This window comes from Alosa pseudoharengus, unplaced genomic scaffold (genome assembly GCF_046254945.1).
Source record: "Alosa pseudoharengus isolate Yale_2024_CS ecotype anadromous, Long Island Sound unplaced genomic scaffold, YU_APseudo_1.1 YU_APseudo_1.1_scf_1, whole genome shotgun sequence".
NCBI classification, from domain to species: Eukaryota; Metazoa; Chordata; class Actinopteri; order Clupeiformes; family Clupeidae; genus Alosa; species Alosa pseudoharengus.
This window is the reverse complement of record NW_027468564.1, coordinates 1,050,959-1,071,780: the sequence shown is the minus strand read 5'-3', so window position 1 is coordinate 1,071,780 and position 20,822 is coordinate 1,050,959. Positions and strand designations below refer to the sequence as shown.

At 42.5% G+C, this 20,822-nt stretch overlaps 2 protein-coding genes across 3 annotated transcripts in view; both read right to left on the bottom strand.

The window, feature by feature from the left end:
* Positions 1–15,293, bottom strand: part of LOC143119735 (NACHT, LRR and PYD domains-containing protein 3-like) — a 58,571-nt gene extending 43,278 nt beyond the window's left edge. For both annotated transcript variants that reach the window (XM_076281327.1, XM_076281328.1), the window contains exon 1: positions 15,211–15,293. The gene's annotated coding sequence lies outside the window, so the exon portion shown is untranslated. The remainder of the gene's footprint in view (positions 1–15,210) is intronic.
* The window catches only part of LOC143119761 (NACHT, LRR and PYD domains-containing protein 3-like), a 203,447-nt gene that overhangs the window by 135,037 nt on the left and 47,588 nt on the right, over positions 1–20,822 (bottom strand). The gene's annotated exons all lie outside the window — the stretch shown is intronic.

Here is a 20,822-nt window from a genome sequence, read left to right as displayed (position 1 = left end):
AGGTAAATCATCAGCTGCAAGGTTCTTAACAATTCTCTTTCCGCAAAGTTCTTCCGTCATATAGACTACATCTCATTTGTCACGTACAGTAGGCTTCATCTTTCACGTCCACGGGAAAACCCCAGACATTTGCACGAGCACATAGTCACATGGCTACATCTTTCAGGTCCACAGGAAAACCACAGACATTTACACAAGCACATAGTTTTTCTCTGAGTCGAAGAAGAAAGACAGGATTTTGCAGACGTCTTCACAAACTCTTGCCTACCATATACCCAAAAACATCATCATCTATACCATCAATGTGAATTATGCAATATAGTTGAAATTCTGCAGAATTCGGCACCAGGAGTCCACAAATCTCTAGAGGATGACATACATAACGGCACCCAAAAGGATCATTTGCCATGTAGGCTACATCTCATTTGTCACAGACTACATATTTCTGGTCCACAGGAAAACCACAAAACATGTGCACAAGCACATAGTCACGTAGGCTACATCTTTCAGGTCCACATGAAAACCACATACATTTGCACAAGCACATTTTTAAAAGAAAGAACATTTGCAGATGCTCTCACAGACTCTACCATATGCCAATAAAATTGACTACTCCATCAATATGATAATACAATATACAATATTGGCCTAATTTAGGGCACAATCCAATCCAGTCAATGTAGCCATGTCTAAAACAGCCACGGCTATGTAAAAATGGGGAACGTCTGGACTTAAAAACAAAGTAGCCTAATCAACCCTTCATCCTCTTTCTCAAACGTTTCCCTGTCGAGATTTCCCAGACTCTATTCACGTCGTGAATGAGTCGGACGGGGCCAGGCTACTGCAACCCGTGATATTACCTTGAAATCTCACACATAAGTGTCAGAATCGAGTGGCAGAATCCAGGGGCGCAACTACCCATTTTTGAGGGGTATGCAACAACAATATTGGCGCCCCCCCCCCCCCCCCAAAAAAAAAACAAAAAAAACACAAACAACTAAAGCAAAACAAAAGGCCAATTAATTTGCACTATTACTGTGCATTAGTGTCTATTGAATATGTTTTTAAAGAAATGCTGCCAATTTGATGTTTAACTTGATGTTACACTTGATAAGTATTGATAAATGGTGCATTGCCACTTTAAGAGAGTCTAAACGGTTCTCATAACGTCCTTTTGCCAGCTATTGCTCACAATGGATAAGGCTGATAGGCACTCTAGCCCATACCTGCCAACACTCCCGTTTTTCCCGGGTTTCTCCCGTTTTTAGCCCTATCTCCCGGACCCCTCCCAGTTTGTTATTTCTCCCAGGAAACTCCCGTAATTTGCATGGCCCAAACTCCTTTATGAATCGGACCAATATGTTTGTCTAATGTTGACCAGTTGCCAGATATTGTATCAAATGCATTGTATTCACACAACCCACACACACCATATACAATTTTAACCCGTTTGTCACCTTAACCTGGCAACCTATAACCCAGTTGCGCAGCCGCGTTTAAACGAGCCTATAGACATGGCAGGTGAAGGCGGTCGCGGTGTCCCCGCAAAGAAACCGAAGTACACTTGTAAATTTCAGCAATGTTGGACACAACAATTTACGTGTATCTTACCCAGTCATATCGACAACCTCCACGCTTTTTGTAAGGTGTGTCGTGTTGATTTTAATGTAGGCCACGGAGGGAAAAATGACATTAGTCAGCACATTAAAACACAGCGGCACCATCGCGCAGAAGAGGCCAGTAAGGGCACACAGGCGATCTCATCCTTCATCACGAAAGGACAGACAGAGGCAGAAAACGTGATGCAAGCCGAACTGAAGATGGCAATGTTGATAGCGCAGAAAAAAATCTAAAGAAATATCAATAAATTAAGTTATGTCTTCATTTATGGGTATTGCAATATTGACAAGGAGCAACCCCCCCCCCCCCCCCCCCCCCCGTCGTGCCGAAGGGTCCCCGCACAAATCTCCCGGATTTTGAAAACCAAATGTTGGCAGGTATGCTCTAGCCTTGTTTGTTTCAGGGTTCCCACGGGTCCTTGAAATCCTTGAAAGTTTGTGAATCTGAAAAAATAAATTCAAGGCCCTTGAAAGTTCTTGAAAACAGCCAAAAAAACACCTTGTCCTTGAAAGTCCTTGAATTTTTTTGTGGGGTTGAAATTTCACACGGATGACGACTCGTGTCATTATTTTACTACCACACGATCTTTTAAAATTATGTTGATTCCGCAGACTTTTAATTTGCAAAAGTACGTTCGCTCTTCTTTGTTCGTTGGTAGGCTACGGTTTAGGCCAGGGGTCGGCAACCTTTTTTGCCTGGAGAGCCACTTTTACCAAATGTATTATTTTTTTAATCTCAGAAGAGCCACATAAAGACGGTTACAAGGAAAAGTTTGGATATTTAACATACAGTTACTTTCATTCAACAGAGGATTTTTAAATACATTTTCTACTAGTTTTAATGTGCATGTAACTTGAAATGTAAAGTGGAATGACAGAAGTATAGGCATTAGGCTTCCAATGTAGGCTAAACACCACCCCCTATTTTTCCAGTGTCCTTTGGTATGCAAAGTAACATCATAGCTAACAACACAACAGTCAATTTTCGTTGACATGTCATTGGCGAAATTGAACATTAGGCCTACCAGAGATTAGATTTGGTGATGGCCTTGGAGTCTGGCTGGCTCATATTCAGTGAGGTGAAGTTTCATGCAAGAATTGAGGCTGTCACCATTTAAGGGCAACTCCACGCAAAACTGTCATAACCATAACGGCAAATAAATACCATGGCATTGTGTTGGCGTTATGGATGTGACCGTTTTGCACGGAATTGCCCTTAAACGTGAGCGCAGGTTTGTCTTTATATTTTTCATATGTGATAAAGATTTCTCACATGCAAGTGGAACCGAACATGGTTAACACAGCAATACTAACTCGTTGCAGTGTGCGATATATATCGGGCAGTTCATTTCGCGTTTTCAGAATCAGTCTTCAGATAGAAACTTTCCCATTTCAGTCTTGTGTTCGTGCTTGCAAGCTGTGGCCGCTGATGTTTCCTTTTTGTAATTTTCCTTATCTAGCCTACAGTAAACGCACACTTTAACAATAACAATTAAAGTGTTCTCGTTGACTAAAATGGAGGGAAATCGGTGATTTTGTTTGATATTGACATGGCAACGAACCGCGAATGTAATTTTGTGTAATATTGTGCAGGCTATGGTTACGCAGTCAAGTGAGGTGGAAAGTTATATAGGCCTAGGCTAAATTACTCAGATAGACCTACAATATTACATTTTGAATGTAAGTTTAGTGAATGAACTAAAATGAAATACATTTTAATTAAATAAATAATTTTCAAATAATTATTTTCAAGAGCTGAGCCGCATCAGAGTGATCAAAGAGCCGCATGCGGCTCCAGAGCCGCGGGTTGCCGACCCCTGGTTTAGGCCTACGTGCGTCCAATAGGCTACATTCACGTTGAGTCAGAGGAGAGTTGCAAGGGGGGCGTGGTGATTAGTTACACACCGGAGTTTGTTCGCACTGATTACTAGGGCTGGGTTCAAAAAATCGATTCAAGATTCAATATCGATTCTCGTTCGAAAAATACGATATCGATTCAAAATTTGCGAATCGATCTTTTCCTGTCTGCTAGGCACTTATGTCTAGGCACTACTTTGCGCGACCGCGCAAGGAGACCTATAAAAACGTGAGACCGGCGAAACCGAAACCTAAGGCAGAGCGAACCAAGCATGGCTGAAGCTGCCCCATTAAAATCACCTTCTGACCTAAAGGCCGACGTTTGGAAACACTTCGGTTTTAAAAGTTACGAAGATAGAGAGGAACTGGATAAAAGAAATGCAATCTGCAAACTGTGCCAAATTCAGGTAAAATATAGTGGCAATACCACAAATCTCCGAAACCACTTATCCAGGCACCACAGAGTTTTAGCTAGAACGTCAGGGGCTAATCAGACTGCTCTGGAAAAGGCATTTGTGGTTAAATTTCCTTCTCATTCTCAACGTGCCTTGAGCCTTACTGAGGCAGTTGGCATCTTTGTTAGCAAAGACATACGCCCGTACAGCGTGGTGGAAAACAGTGGCTTCCGACTTTTCGTTAAGAGACTGGAACCACGATATGTTCTGCCTACTCGCAAACACTTAAGCGAAACTGTTATCCCAAAAATGTACGATGAAGCAAAAGACAACCTCGCAAATTCCCTAAGGTCTGCTGAAAGAGTGGCTTTGACGTGTGATTGTTGGACGTCGAGAAACACCGTGTCATATCTCACCATCACGTCTCACTATATTGACGATGAATGGAGGCTAGTGTCTAACGTGCTTCAGACGAGAGCTGTTGAAATGAGCCACACCGCTAGCAATCTTGCTGATCTGCTAACCGAAGCGATACAAGAGTGGGAAATATCTGACAAAGACCCTGCAATTGTCACAGATAATGCCGCGAACATCGTCAGGGCTGTACAGCTGATGGGCCATTTCCACATGGGGTGTTTTGCGCACCTTATCAACTTGGCTTCACAAGCAGGTCTAAAAACTACAGCTGTCGCGCGTTTACTGGGGCGAGTAAGGCGAATTGTCTCATTTTTTCACCGAAGCACCACAGCAAACAAAGTGCTAGAACAGAAACAAAAACTTCTTCAGTTGCCACAACATAAACTCGTGATGGATGTCATTACTCGATGGAACAGCTCCCTAGAGATGCTGGAACGGTTCTTAGAACAGCAACCAGCCATCTCTGCAGCGCTGCTATCACCTGACGTGCGCAGAAAGGAAAGTGACATCTGCACCTTGACAGACACGGACATAACCACAGCAGAGGACGTGGTGAAAAGTCTAGGGCCAATGAAGACAGCCACGCTAGCTATGTCTGAAGAGGCTTCTCCAACTATGTCCATGGTTGCACCACTGCAGTCCCAGCTTCTGAGTCAGATGAGATGTACTGCTAAAGACTCTTCTGTGATTAAGGAGCTCAAAACAGCGATTAACAACAACTTGAATCCAAGGTATGTTCATTTAACATGCATATCTAGTAGCACTGAGTTGCAATGTCTTAAAACAAATACATGGAGTTTTACTTAAAACACACTTCTCTCTGGCATGTCAATGATTGATTAATTGACAGTTTCTTACCCAGAGCAACCATTTAACCTCTGTAATTTTAGACTGTACAATTATATAACCGTGTGTGAGTTTGCATGACTGTCTGTTCCATCTGTATGCTTTAACTTTAGGCCTAGTACCTTGGTTTAGGTACACAATGCATTCATACAATATATGTAAAAGTGATATTTATTCCTCTCTTTAGATATGAAGCCCTGAAGGATGACCTGTGGCTGGCATCATCATTAGATCCACGCTTCAAGACTCTACCATTCCTGTCTGATGAGGCATGTGCTGCTGTATTCTTCAAATTGACCTCTGAAGCTGCTCATCTGAACCAATTAACTGATGTAAGTTTGCAGAAATATGTACATTTGAATATTTAGGCTTGCTATCTTTATTGTGTTGGAAAAGCAAATCAATTGAATTCAGGTGAATTTGGGTTTTATTTTCTAATATTTTTCTACATCAACAGACAGCTGAGGAAACTACACCTGCACAGCAAGAAGACACCTCCCATGGTTCAGCTGATGTGGCTGTGCCTGTTCCAACTCAACCAAAGAGGCCAAAAGACTCATCTGCTCTGATGGCTTTACTGGGGTCAGCATACACATACCAGAAACTTCACCATTAAGGAAAACTCCTACTGAAAAAGCTCAGGATGAGGTCACCAGATACAGGAAAGTAACATCTATTCCTCTTTCTCAAAATCCACTGACATGGTGGAGCATGCTTGCAGGGGAGTTTCCTCTTCTGGCAGACCTAGCAAAGCGGCACCTTTGCATACCTGGGACCAGTGTCCCATCTGAGCGAGTGTTTTCAACCGCTGGTGATATTGTTACTGCTCAAAGGAGCTGCCTCACTTCACAACATGTAGACCAGCTCCTTTTCCTCCAGAAAAATTTAGTAATTCCTGAAGAATAGGATGGTCCTATCAGTCAAGCAGAATTTCCTGCACTTTGCTGTGGTTGCTGAGCTACTGTTGTAGTTTTTTTTTTTTCTTTGACCTGGGGTCCGTTGCACAAAAGCAGAATTAAGACATCCGGGATAAGTTACTGAGCTGCGCTCAATGAATCCAAAACACGAGCGTACAGGCTTAATTGGTTGCACAAAGACCAAGCCAGGATGAGCAGACACGGATTCATCAAGCCAGGTGAAACCTATCCTGGATAAGTGCGCGTTCACGGCTCCCTCAAATAGACCCCGCCACCGATCACAGATTCACTGATTCACCATGGCAACAAGAGCGGCTTCATTGCTTCTTCTACGGTGTGAAGTAGGTAGCGATAGCCTTTTCACAACAGCAACAAACAGCAACACCTCTGTTTAGGAGGATATTGCAACTAGTTCCGCGACCACCACGTGCGAAATGGTTAGGCACTCCCGTGACGTCACATTGTCGCATGACAGGTCGGGAATGGCGAGTATGTAAAAGTTAATTAATGATCACAAACATTTAAATAATGACCGTGGGTCTAGGTATATGTGATGACAATGTGTAGTGGGCAGTGGAATAACTATTGGTTTCCGTTTGTGGTGACTGCTGACTGAGATAAGGGATGAGATTAAATAGATCCTGGAACTTAGCCTGGTCTGGAGCAGGCTAGCTCCACAGAATAAATTGCCATGGTAACTTATACCATAACATATCCTGCTGCCCCCTATTCCGCTTTTGTGCAACTGGATCACGGATAAATTGAGCCAGGATAACCAAGATATCCCGGCTTAATCCCTTATCCTAGTTTTGTGCAATAGGCCCCAGATGTGGTCATTGTTGTTTAACCCTGCCATGGGTATTGTTATTCAACCAATTAATTTCAATGTTACCGTTGCTCAACCATTTTTGTGGTTATCATTTCATTGCCAAAACAGGGCTACTAACTTTGTTATGTTCATGATTGAACTTAAGAATTTAAATAAAACCTGGAATTCTTTAATTCTTTAACTTCTTTGCTCCTAACTTCTTTGACTCTCCCTCTCTCTCTGTCCCTCTTACACAGATACACACACACACACACACACACGAGACAGTTCCTGTCAACAGTTACAGTTATTCATGTGCAGAAGTAATTTTAATTTAAATTGACAACCCAGCAATTTAATTTATGGAGATTGTACTTATTGGAAAAGTTTGTATTGTAGTACAGGCCATTGACATAGGGATATGCTCCACTCAAGTCATTTTATAACCAAGAAAAACTATTGTTGACAAAGAAATCCCTAAATAAATCGAAATCGAATCGAATCGGATCGAATCGAGAATCGAATTGGATCGTGACCTTGTGGATCGGAATCGAATCGATTCAGAAAATCTGGATCGATACCCAGCCCTACTGATTACTGGCCGGACAGTATAAAACCACCCAGGTATGAAGAAGCGTTGTAAGCCTGTTTAACCCCCTAGCATGTCGGATTCAGTCATCAGGTATGTTGCAATACTCCCGTTTGCTGCCGGACTAATAACATGGTTTAATCAATGTTTGTCTTCACCTGTAGCTTCGCAGTCACTGGCTAGTCTACTCCTGCTGCCCATGTTTTAGACACATCCCTTATTCATTCTACAGGTATGCACCTATGTTTGTCTTAAATCTCTCGTAGTTTATTTTCTGTTTTGAGTCGTAACATTTTCTCTTGTATGCCTGTAGCTGAACGTGGGTGAGTGCTCTCCATACGGCGCTTTGTGCACTAATCGTAGTTACGAACATAGGTATGTACGATGCTTGCTTTAATGGGTAACTTTCTAGGCTGCAGTAGAAGGCTTTATGTTCAATGTCTTTTCTGTCCTGTCCAGGTAGCGTGGCCTTTTCCATCTACGTGGGGTGCATAGCGTGGGTCGTGCTGCTGTCTTGTCTGTAGTTAGTTTATTTTGGTGTAGCCTAATTTTGTGCTGTTTTCAAGTAAGGTCCGTGTCTGTTTTGTTTCTTTTTGTGGGCATTAACTTAATGTCTACGTCTGCCTGTATTCTTTGGGTTTATTTGGCGTTTATATGTCAGCCTGCATGTTGCTTGCCGCATTAGTAGAGGAACGGGGCATAAGTGGCATATGCTTCAACCTGGTAACTGCTTAGTGTCGGTCTGGTGCTGGCTGTCATTTGTGTGTGTTTGTATTTATTTTGTCCTGGTGTGCCTGCATAATCTACCGTAACGTCTGTATAGGCTTACTGTATTTTTGCTCCCTTGTGGTGCTGTTTTATTTGTTTGTTTAGCAGATGTGGGGCCCTCTTTGAGGGAGGCTAGTCACCTGGTGGTGGGACCCTGTAGCTGCACATTTGTGGTGTCATTGTTGCTTGCGGTGGGCTGCTGTGTCACTGGTAAGTCACTTTCTTGCAGTGTGTATGCACGTGTGATGGCTGAAACTTAGAACACACCTCCAGTTAGTCTGTCTCCCTCAGGTAAGCCCCCATCTGCTGTATCTTTTTAGCTCCAGTGGAGCCTTGGCCCCACTTAGAAATCACCTGTTCATTTTGTATCATAATAAAAGATAACAATAATAAATATTTTTGTACTTTCATAACCTCTGACTCGTTTCAGGTATTATTGCAGGACGCTCCTCCCTTCCCCCCTTTGGTTATTTAATAAACTTTTATGATTTGACTGGAATTCACGTTGTCTGCTTGGTGCTTTCGGACCTGTGTCAAACCTTCCTTAGCAATTCTCTTAAAGAAGTCCCTGGGTACTAAGCCCAGGGTGGTGTAGTCAGGCTACTGGGAGTTGCTTATAGCCTCTCTCTCTCTCCCTCCTTACTGCTCTGGTCACACAAGGAATGTTATGCAGATTGGTTATCAAAGGACCCAAATGGTTTAGTATGTGTTGCTTCTGTTTTATATAGTAGAATGTTATGTGCAATACCAAGATATGGTAGAGTATGGGTTGGGTTGTTGAATAAACCAACAGAGTTTATGCCAATTCTTTGTCAGTTTTACTTGTTAAGGACACTAGGAAAGTTTGTCACATGCATAGTTACTGGGTGTAAAAAAATGCACTGAAATTGTGTCTAACAAAGGTAACAAAAGCCTGAGAATGGTTTAAATATATCTCTGATCAGCTTTCTGGCAACCGTGGCACTTTAAACAGAAGTCAAAAACTAGCTTAATCAAAGATGAAGGTAAGTGAAACAAATTAATATAATTCTGAACATCTCAATGCTGCACTTTTTTCCATAAAATTCCATGAAACGGTAGGCTAATGTACATCTTATATGTAATGTAGTATGGCATAGCCATGTACTGTGGATATGAATGTAGGCTATGAATATGATCAATATCCATGTAGGCTATAAATTCAGTCCACTTTCTTGCATTGCTTCTGACCCAACAACTTCTATGCCGTTTAGTCTTTTATTGAATTTGCATTGTATTAAAATATGATAACCTATTCAGCGGTCACAGTAGGTAAATGCCGCCACGTGTGGTCCTTGAATTTGATGAAATTGGTCCTGGAAAGTCCTTGAAAGGTCCTTAAATTTGATGTTCACCAAGGTGTGGGAACCCTGTTGTTTGCACCACGTTGACAACACAATATTAAGTTATTACAAGGAGCCTTCATTGTTAGGATATAGAAACATGTAATGAGTTGTTGCTAGCATGACATTTCTGTTTGCAGTTGGCCATTAAAAGTGTAGTACGAGCATGGTAGCCACCTAGCTATCTGAATGGAATAGGCTATGTTTCAATCGATGCTTAACAAACGCTAGTCAGTCTGTTAACATTCATATTTGCAAGCCTCCAAGTACAGACGTCATCACTTTAAATCCTACCTGTTGCCTTTCACCGTCCACTTATTTAACTGCTGTTGCATCCCTTGACATGCCATCTCCTTTTCCCTCTTTCTTTTTCTATTTTTAGTCGTCAACAGTTTTTTTTTGCTGTATCCATCTTTTTCCATAGACCAGGGCTCTTCAATTGGCCCGCGAGGTCATTTGTACTGGCCCTTTTAAAAAAATTTAATTTCTAGCAAGCGCATGAGCTGTTGTCCACTAGAGGTGGATTTTGTCGTGAGAACGAACGAGACTGAAGAGACATTTATTAACCTGGCATGACACAGAAAATACAAAGACAGCATGCATTTACCATTAGACAGATATGCCAATATTGAAATGCAAAATGGAGTTGTTAATGTAAACCATTAGCCTATCGTTATTTTTTATCGTATATGCTCTCCCACTAGTCTCACTAGCCCATTTGTTTTTTTTTTCATGGAAACGGTTGCTATGCTTTCATGCCTCTCATTGGCTAATTCGATGAGAACGTTTTAGAAACAATACAGACAACAGCATACGATTGGTTTGGCTCTCGCCTTAGGAAGCTGGGCCCACTTCCCCGAAAGCATCTTAAGCCTAAGAGCGTCGTAAAGTCCCTCTTACGAACGTCTTAAGATTTGCCGACTGTTTCCCGAAACCATCGTAGCTTAAGAGCATCGTGAAAACACTCGTAGATCTACGAGTGCTCCAGAGTACTCGTTACCGGCTAAGAGCGTCTTAACAGTACTTCTCACTGAGGTCACCAACAGGACATACAGAGGAATTGCAACTTAGAATACATAATCCAATTTACGTTCCCATTCTTTATTGTGTTTACCTGTGATGAATCAGATTTTAGCGTGCAAAATAGCCTACATTTAATGGTCATAATAATGTGATGAAAAGCGGACAAAAATGCAATCAAGTTATGAAACAAGACGTTGCCAGAATAGTTTGACATTATCTTTGCTAAGTGAATATTTTATTAGGCCTATGAGGTAAAAAGCAGAGAAAGCAACATGTGGTTTAGTCTGTAGCCTACTGCATCAAAATCTAAGACTACACATTTCCTCTCTTTCTTACTCGACTTCTTTCTTATCTTTAAACGTGTTCTTAAGTGGCACCGCGAAAAATTATTGCATGGTGCAACAATCTAATCTTAAAATAATTACAATTATTTATGTCTCTGTGTGGTATATAACCTACTTGGGATGCTTACATGCAGATGTCAAAGTGTTTCTATTTTCGTATTGATCCCAGACGGCACACATACATCTTACCGATGTCGGGCCGATGAATGCCTTTATAGTCTAGAAGACATCGCATAGGAAGCATTTGCTCATTGGCAAATCATCGAAAACGACAATGAGCCAATGTTTCAATGACTCATCGTTTGCTCATTGGCAAGACATCGCCGGGATGTCGGCAAATAATCGAAAACGACAATGAGCATGTTTCAAGACTCATCAAAGCTATGCCCACCTGGCTTAAACGACCTTTATTTATTTAGGTCGGAACTTGAGATTGCACATTTTACACTAGGCTATAAATTATTAGATCTATAAAGACACAAGAAAGATGCCAGAAATGTTTTCAATTCATTTTATTGAATGTTTAAAAAAAGTCTGAATACTGGAAAAAAATGCTGTTAGAAAATGTTCTGAATTAATTCACTGCAACACTTTCATCTTTAATGTCTACCCTTACCGATTGCTGTTAATACATTTTCATAGATGCAGAGAACCACTACCGAGCTCGGAGAAATAGATTTCAAACCCATTAGCATGACCTCAGCTGATATTTCAATCAAGCAGAGGCGAGCTAATGCCGTTACTTGGCTAGCGCGCTAACGCCGGCCAAAACACGAACTCTGGAAGTGAATAGAGAAAGTTGGGACTGAAACGTAGCCTACATTTGCTTTGGGAACTTCGGCTGATGCATTATATCTGTGCATTTCCTCTGTGCAAAGGCGTTATGATGACACGACCAGCAGGTTAGCTCAGCCAAGACAGTAACGTTAGCCTAGCTCCCACTCCTCTCCATACAAAAACGACAGTCTTTCCTGGGTGAAGTCTCACGGTCAAATAATAACTTGCTATTCTTACACCCAAGCATATTGCTGTCCTTGTACCGGTAATCATGGATGCTGTAGTGTTAACATTTCGCCATAGCCGCTAGCTAGGTTTAACATATTTTCCAGTGTTAGCTCAACTAGCTAACGTGAATTAGTTCACAACGAAGTTGTAATTACCCCAAAACAGCTCTTTATAAAGTAATGTACACCAAGTTATGGCTTAGCCTAGCAGGCAAATATATAAACAGTCATACAATTGACACAATGCCTATTTTCTGACGATTTACACGAGTGAATTTACCATCCTGAAAATCGCTGCTCCAGGAGGCTGATCTGACGTGCCTGGCTGCCTGCTACACACGCAAAAAAAGAACAGATAGAGTGGGATCTGCGTTGGGTAGTAGGAACAATCAAAAGCCAACATACATGGAAGCTGGGGTAAAAAAAACAGATAGCGGGATCTGCTTTGGGTAGTAGGAACGATCAAAAGCCAACATACATGGAAGCTGGGGTAAAAAAAACAGATAGCGGGATCTGCTTTGGGTAGTAGGAACGATCAAAAGCCAACATACATGGAAGCGACTTCAGGCCAATACCCCTGCGACATTATTATGTGGGAGGATTCCATGCTGATCTGAAACCGACATCGGGCAGATGTATGTGTGCTGTCTGGGATGTGAATTAATGTGTAGATCCGAAGTTTAAATGGTAGGCCTATAGCTGTGACATGCAGTCACCTGACATCACCGTCAAATCAGAGGATATTTCAGAACTATTAACGTGGACAGCTCCCCTTAAGATCATCTTAAGAGCAGTGCACTCGCGTTCACGCTACGAGCATGTTCGGGAAACAGTCGGAAAAACCAAACGAACGATCGTAAGATGAATTGTAGAAAACCCTCTTAAGAGCGTGTCTCCGTCGTTATCGGGGAAGTGGGCCCTGGGCCATAGTAGACATTCTCTGGCCATAGGCATTCACAGCAGCACTAGGTCAGTGTGATTCAGCGACGAACGAAAGAACGAACAAGAACTGGAAAGGCGAACCAGTTCAGGTCGTATATTTTAAAGACCCGTTCAAAGGAACTAGTTCGTTCGCGACCGACCCACCTCTATTGTCCACTCTTGCATCTCTCACTCGCTTTAGTCCTGCAGCCACTGCACCTCAGCCCATTGAACAAGTTAGGCTACATTACAATTCATTACATTTGTACATTTATAAGCTGAACGTAAGTGCCATAGTTTAGTTTCAACCTAAATTGGCACGTTGGAGTTTATCTACTAATATTTAACAGGTTGCACCAGACAAATAGTTTCTGTCAACAATATCGCAAAAAAACACGGGCACAATTTCTGCAAAACTTGGTGGAAAAATGGAGCAGATCCGACTCGAAGGGAATTTCAAAGTATTTCTATATAGTACCCTGGCTATTGCATTGGCTATTAGCCTACTATATCATTTCTTCACGTCTTACAACATAAACAAATGCAATTATAGACTAGCGAAGTCTGAAATGAGCCTGTCTAAAAGCCTCTTGGAAATCATGTGGCATGTTACATTAAATGCGCACTCAATTGCGATTCGAAGCAAAAAGTATGATAGCCTAACGAAGGTAAATTGCATGTAAATGGCGACGGCAAAACTTTAAAGTGAATCGTAGACTTACTTAATAAAGAAAGTAAAGGAGATGATTTGCACCTCCGTTCACCAAATAAAGGCTGTGGTTGTGTTTCTACAATATGTTGGCACAAAACGTAATTTCTGTCAGAAACCAAGTAGGCTAAACGTTTTCATTGTCGTCGTGAACTATGACGATGCCTATGTTCAGTAGGCTATGTGTTTCATTTATTCAAGCAGTGACATTTGGTTTAATGCATGGGGTAACGTGAGGTGCGTCCGAAAAAAGATGGGCCTGTCCCTCTCAAAACATGTTAAAATAGCGTGATTAGCAACCAGAAAATAAAAAAAAATCCCAGGGGAGACACCCCCGGACCCACGTGTTATTATTATTAGGCTATTATGACTGGCCTGCCCCCACTGCTAAAAAAAATCTAGGGGTCACGGTCATCTCAAAAGTGGTGGGAACGTCAAATGTAACAAGTAGGCCTATTCATGGGTTTCATCAGGTCCCTTTCCACAGGTGTATAAAACCAAGCACCTTGATTATCAATGCAGGCTGCATGGTGCTTTGATACACCTGTGGAAAGGGACCTGATGAAACCCATGAATAAGTCAGAAGAGCTACATATGCGACTGATTACACATTTAATTCACCTGAACAGTGTTTGAATCCTGTTTGTTCTCACTGGAAATCTTGGACCTAGCAGTTACTGTGCAAAGCACAGATTCCATTTGTGTTATCTGTTATCACAGATTCCATTCCATATTAGCCACCATCAACCAGCCAATGATGTTGTTATGCATGTACAAAATACAACATTTGAACACCCATATTGCTGCTGTTGTAATTCATTGTATATACAGCTGTTAATGTGATTACTCATATTTCAAGCCGCATCTCTCCGGCCCCTCAGTTGTGATGCTTTTCATGAACTGGCCCCCATTACAAACTAATTGAATAGCCCTGCCATAGACGGCAACTCACTACTCATAGGCCTATCTGCTCGCCCAGCGCTCACGGCGCCCCCACTCCCTCTTCTATGTCAAAATTCTATGATGGAATCTTATGAGATAGGGCGCCTACTCTAGCCTGTTAGTCCTCTAAAATGTTATAGAACATTGAGAAAAATTTTTTTACCATCGCTTTGGCGCCCCCACGGAGCTGCGCCCCTATGCGTCGCATATAGCGCATACCCACTTTTTGCGCCACTGGCAGAATCAAGTGGCAGACATACAGACCTACATGCACATACAGAGAGTGAGAGAGAGAGAGACCCAAAGTTGCTTAGACTACGAATTTGTCTAATAAGAAGTATGTATGCCTATTCTTTTGGATTATGGTTTGAGAGCAATTAAATGAAAATTCAGATGCATTCCAATTTACATTACTGATGGTGCGTGTTCTCTTAATTGACTTTATTACGATTTAGTTTTCTTTTTTGTGAGCTGATTGTAAAAACCAAGACCTCTGATAAGATATCCCGATATTGTGCACTTGATCGCACCATTCCCTTTAATTTTCATCATTAATTTATTTAATTTCCGGTAGGCAAAAAACGCAAGTTAGCCATATGGGTGCGGTAGTCGTATTCTATCTTAGTATCCTAACATAAGACAATATGTTACGAAGCAGCACAAACAAACTGTACCTATAGATCTACTCACCACAAAATAGGTTCCACTAGTGAAATATCAAGTTTCCAAGATGTCTACATCCAACAAAGCCTGTCTGTCCGCTACACGTCTCAACAAAGTGTTGATAACTGTAGGGCTACAACCTTTCACTTTCGATTTGAGTTGTCAGTTAGTAGCCTATAGGCGTCTGTGGTCAGGATGACAGAAGCGCAGATAAGGGGATCCGTTCATGTAGAATTTGTTTATTTGAAATTCAATTGAGAATCCAAAATGAAAAAATGAAGAAAGAAAGACTTATTATTTAATTATTTGTTTATTAATGTGATGCAAACGTTTGTTTTTCAGACTTTTTCTTTACTTAACTTGCAAAAGTCTTTTTTGCATAGCAAACGTCAGAACAGTGCCACTGATGGCCATTTTGGTGCCCAAAGCAGAACAGCCCTAATATAAAACGGCCCGTGGGCCATAGTTTACCCACCTCCGGACCGGATAACTCCGCAATCTCCTCCAGCCACGTCTTTGTTACCTTCTACAGGGCCCTCAAGTGTCATGCATTGAGCGTGACGGTCACTCATGGGGACAAATGACTTCCTCAGTCTGTCTGTTGTGCAAGGTAGTGAGCAAAGTCTCCAGCTGATCAGGCTCTTCTGCTTTACAATAGTGCTGTGGAGTGGATGACACTCATTGTCCAAAATGTTGAGTTTGTTCAGGGTCCTTTTGTCAGATATTGAAGTGATGCACCCCAGTTCAGCTCCCACTACAGAACCAGCTTTCCTTACCAGCCTGTCAAGTCGCCCAGCATCCTTCTTCTTTGTGCTTCCTCCCCAGCATACCACTGCATAGAAGAGGACGCTGGCAACAACAGACTGGTAGAACATCCTGAGGAGCTTGCTGCACACATTGAAGGACCGCAGCCTCCTCAGGAAGTACAGCCTGCTCTGCCCTTTCTTGTAGAGTGCGTCAGTGTTGGCTTAAAAGTCCAGTTTACTGCCCAGATACTTGTAGGTGCTTACCACCTCCACATTGACCCCATCAATGGAGACTGGTAGCAGAGCGGGCATAGACCTGAGAGATCCACCACCATCTCCTTGGTCTTTGAAGTGTTGAGTTGAAGGTGATTGAGTTTGCACCATTGCACAAAGTCTTCCACCAGGCTCCTGTACTCCTCCTCCTGCTCGTCCCTGATACACCCCACAATTGCAGTATCATCAAAAAACTTCTGCATGTGGCATGACTCGGTGTTGTAGCAGAAGGCAGATGTGCAGGGGCGTAGATTTGCGTGGGGACCGAAGGACGTGTCCCCACCAATGTCAAATTACGACTGAAATGTCCCCACCAATATTCAGGTTGAAATGGGGAAAAAAGCGCTCACATGCGCTACACAAAGAGTTAAATCATTTCTCACTTCAGTGCTGCGGATCATCTCGTACAGATCTTGTAATGTGCAGTAGCCTATAAGGGTAAATCGCGCTGATTTGAAGTTACCTAATAACTACCAGTGAGCCGCAGTCTCCTGCGCAGCATGCAACGCTTCATCTTTACTTCACTACAAGCATGAAGTGCGTCCAAATTCACCCATTCTTCTCTGTTGAACTCCTCGAGAAGTAGGCTACTCCTCACACGTGTCACATGAAAGAGCCTTTTCTCAGCTTTTAAACGTTGCTAGCTAGCCACTGTATAGTTAGCTGTTCCAGAGTAATCCGGTTTTGAAATAAATTATAGCAAAATTCAACATGGTCTTTCGGCTGCATTTCTTAAAACTGAGCTGTGCTTACATCGCCTAGATATCTGTAAATATTAGAATCAGAAAATATACAGGCAGCTCATGTTTGTTTGATTTCTTTTCACAAAATGCTAAGCATGCATGTATTTAAGTTTCTTAAAACTGAGCTGTGCTTAAATGGGCATGATTTCATAACAGACCAAATAGAAAATAAATGTTAAATATAGCCTACATATCTGTAGCCTACATATTAAAATCAGATTATGTAGGCTACACAGTGTAGTTAGATCAAGTTGGACAGTAGCACATTTTAATCATGGATAGTAGTTGGACAGTAGCACATTTTAATCATTTTATATATTCGGGGGGGGGGGGGGTAGTGGGTAGTGTCCCCACTAAAGCTCAGACCAAACCTAGTGGCTTCTTAGGGACGGGGGTGAGACATGATGTCTTCCACAGTGTTGGAACTTGTCCGAGGCGTAGACTCAAGTTGAAGATGTGCTTCAGTGGCTCCCCCAGTTCAGCAGCACAGGCCTTGAGTAGCCTTGGACACAGTCTGTCAGGACCGGCTGCCTTCTTGGGGCGAAGTTTCTTTAGTTGAACTCTTACTTGATCTGCTGTGATGATGGGGGGGGGGGGGGGTGCATCTGGGATCCGTGTGTCTGATGGCTGTTGACTGAGGTCGTTGTCACCTCATTGTTCGTTATCGCCATGTGGGGGAGGGGTGCAATATCCACTGGTATTGAGGGGGTGTGAGGGTGGGGGCTGGGGGATGACCACCTCCTTGATGTCCCTGTCAAGGCTGCCAGAGTCGTGGACGCCTCAACAGGCACAGGCAAGGAGGCGTCAGGCGGGGGCAGGGCGTGAGGTGATGATGGTCGTTGGGCGTGAGGTGGTGATGGTTTAGGTCGTTGGGCGTGAGGTGATGGTGGCTTAGGTCGTTGGGTGTCACCGGGATGCAGAGCTGGAGAGACTGGGAGGTGTGGGTAGGGCAGGCACGCAAACAAGAGCAGTGTCTGAGTCTGCAGGGGGTGGACAGACCACTGCCATTGGAGCTGGAGCAGGGCATTCAAACCTGTTGTAGAAGTGGTTCAGCTGGTTCGCCCTGTCCAGGTCCCCCTCCACAGAGCTGCTGCTCTTCTTCAGGCCAGTGATAGTCTTCATGCCGTCCCGTACCTCCTTCATGTTGTTTTCCAGCAAAAGGTACACCTAAACGAGAATTTGCCAAAATCTATTCCCTAGTTTGAATACATTAAACTCTTAACTCAAAACGTAACTGCTACATAATTCACATAGGCCTATCTGGGAATTTACTTTGTTCATAGATGGGTACTAGGCCTACAGTGCAGTCTTCCTGTGCCCTCTATAGGCAGACTAGAGTCACTGCATATATTGTCGTGATGGAAACAGAAAAGTTGAGAGTGAAATGTTGTGCAGTGGGAAAATAACCTGATTAACTGAAACCATATTTTACTACAATGATCGATCCACAGACATGTGTGAGAGTGTTTGAGAGAGATTGTTTGTGTGTGAGAGAGAGGTTGTTTATGTCCAGTGTGTGTAGATCTTTCTGCATGTGTGTGGGGAGACAAATCGTGTTCAGAAGCAGTTGATAAAGTGGTTTAAAATTGTGTTGGTATTACACTTTATGAATGTGTACATTTAGCAGCAAGTGGAGGACAAGTTCGGTTCTGACCCCCTGCGTCCCCTTGAGGCCTTTTCCTGTCAGTGCAGGTTGGACCTGATCAGGTTTAACACACGACAGAGCATAGATATTCAAAAGCTAGATACCGCATTGGGCTCCCGAACGCACGTAAATAGCGTCGCCATATTGGTGGGGGCAGCAATCACTGGAGGCCAATGAGACACACGTGACTCTGATTGGAAATCAGACAGGTGTCTCTGATTGGAAATCAGACAGGTGTCTCTGACTGGAAATCAAACAGGTGTCTCTGATTGGAAATCAAACAGGTGTCTCTGACTGGAAATCAAACAGGTGTCTCTGATTGGAAATCAAACAGGTGTCTCTGATTGCGGCAAGTGTTGCTGTCACTCCCCCATAGACAGTAAACGTGTTGCCCCCAGCAATATGGCGTCCGCGTTTACGTATGCCACCTAATAGAACTCGTGCCCAACGCGGTATCTAGCTTTCTAATATCTATGCGACAGAGCACCTCTGGAGCAGGGCATTGTGGGTAGTTAAGGGACTCTCTCTCTCCTGCGGACACATAGGTTTGATTTTCTCTTCAACGTACGTAAGCTAACTTATAGCAGGTAATCTTATTTAGAAGAGAAATGATCAAATATGAATGTATGAACAACCTACAACAGACACCCAGATACTTTTCAAAAATATTTGAAAAATAATTTCCTAAAACTATTTTCAGACATGGGTAATATGTTTTAATATTTCCACATTCAATATTTGATAAGACAGCATACTGTACACTAATGGTCTTACAATACCGCAGACACAGGAGAGAGAAGCATGTTGAGTTCAGGCGCTGAGTTCAGCCATCTCCACGTCATCATAGTCGTCTTCATCTCCACTCTGCTGACCCTCTCTGCTCTGACGTCCACAGTGTCTCGAGACCGATTTCTGCTTTCTCGGACTGACTCGGACTTGTTCCTTCAAAGACTCGGTCTTGACTCGGTCTCGGACCACAGTGGGAGGAGAAGGACTCGTAATTTCAGACCGAGTCCTCGAGACCAACGCATTTTTTTATATTCATAAAAAAAATTTGAAAATGAAATATCACGTCACATGAAAGAGCTTTTTCTCAGCTTTTAAACAATGTTAGCCGCTAACTGCTGTGGTGATCGGTTCGCGAGAAAAGTAAATAATATAATTAAATTTAATCATAATGTCTACATAAGGTGCTACACCCATCTCCCTACCCATTCATCTCGGTGGAATACTTCACGAACCCTTCGCTCAACACATGACAAACCATATATCAGAATAAACAGCAGACCTTACCTAACACAAAGGTGTAAAGCAGTCCCCTGTACAGTAAGCCGTTCCAGAGTATTCCGGTTAAATTAAAAATGTAATCTGCAGCAAGGTCTACATTCATGTCTTCAACTTTGGTCTTTAGGTTTCAAAATGTGTTTAAATCGTTCTTCATGATTTCATAACAGGCCAAATACAAAATAAATGTTACAAATATTGCCTAGATATAGGTAAATGTTAAAATCAGAGGATTTACAGCTGAGTAAAAGTTTGTGAAAGGAGTCTTAATGATCGATCAAAAAATGCTAAGCATGCATCTAGGCTATTTGAGTTTCTTAAAGCTGAGCTGTGCTTAAATTGTTCAATACATGATTCCATAACAGGCCAAATATAAAATAAATATAAATATTAAATATAGCCTAGACATCTAAATATTAGATGATCAGATGAATTACAGTTCTATGTAATATGTCATGTTTCATGTTTTTGTAATGTTTCATACAGTAATGCAGGTCTACTGCTGTGAATAGGCTAAATACAACTTTGATTATTTTTATAGCCTACTACTGTATAGTTAACTTTGGCCTTGGTGCCCTGACATGTGGCCTTTGTGCCCCCCACTAAATATGCCCAACTGAAGGCCAAGTGGCCTTGCCCCTAAAATGGTGAAATTCCAAGCCTGGGCCTAACTGTTGATTATTAATTGGGGTGATTTTAAATCATGAATATGAAAACTGACATGTTTTTATGGTCTTGGTCTCGACTCGGTCTCGACTCCTAAAGGACTCGGTCTCGACTCGGACTTGCTTCCTCAAAGATTCGGTCTTGACTCGGACTCGACTGTATTTGAAAACCAACGGACTCGGTCTCGACTCGGTCTCGACCCTTCAAAGACCCGGTCTTGTCTCGGACTCGGCATAGGCGGTCTCGTCCCCATCACTAGACGTCCAGAGGTCTGCTCTCCTC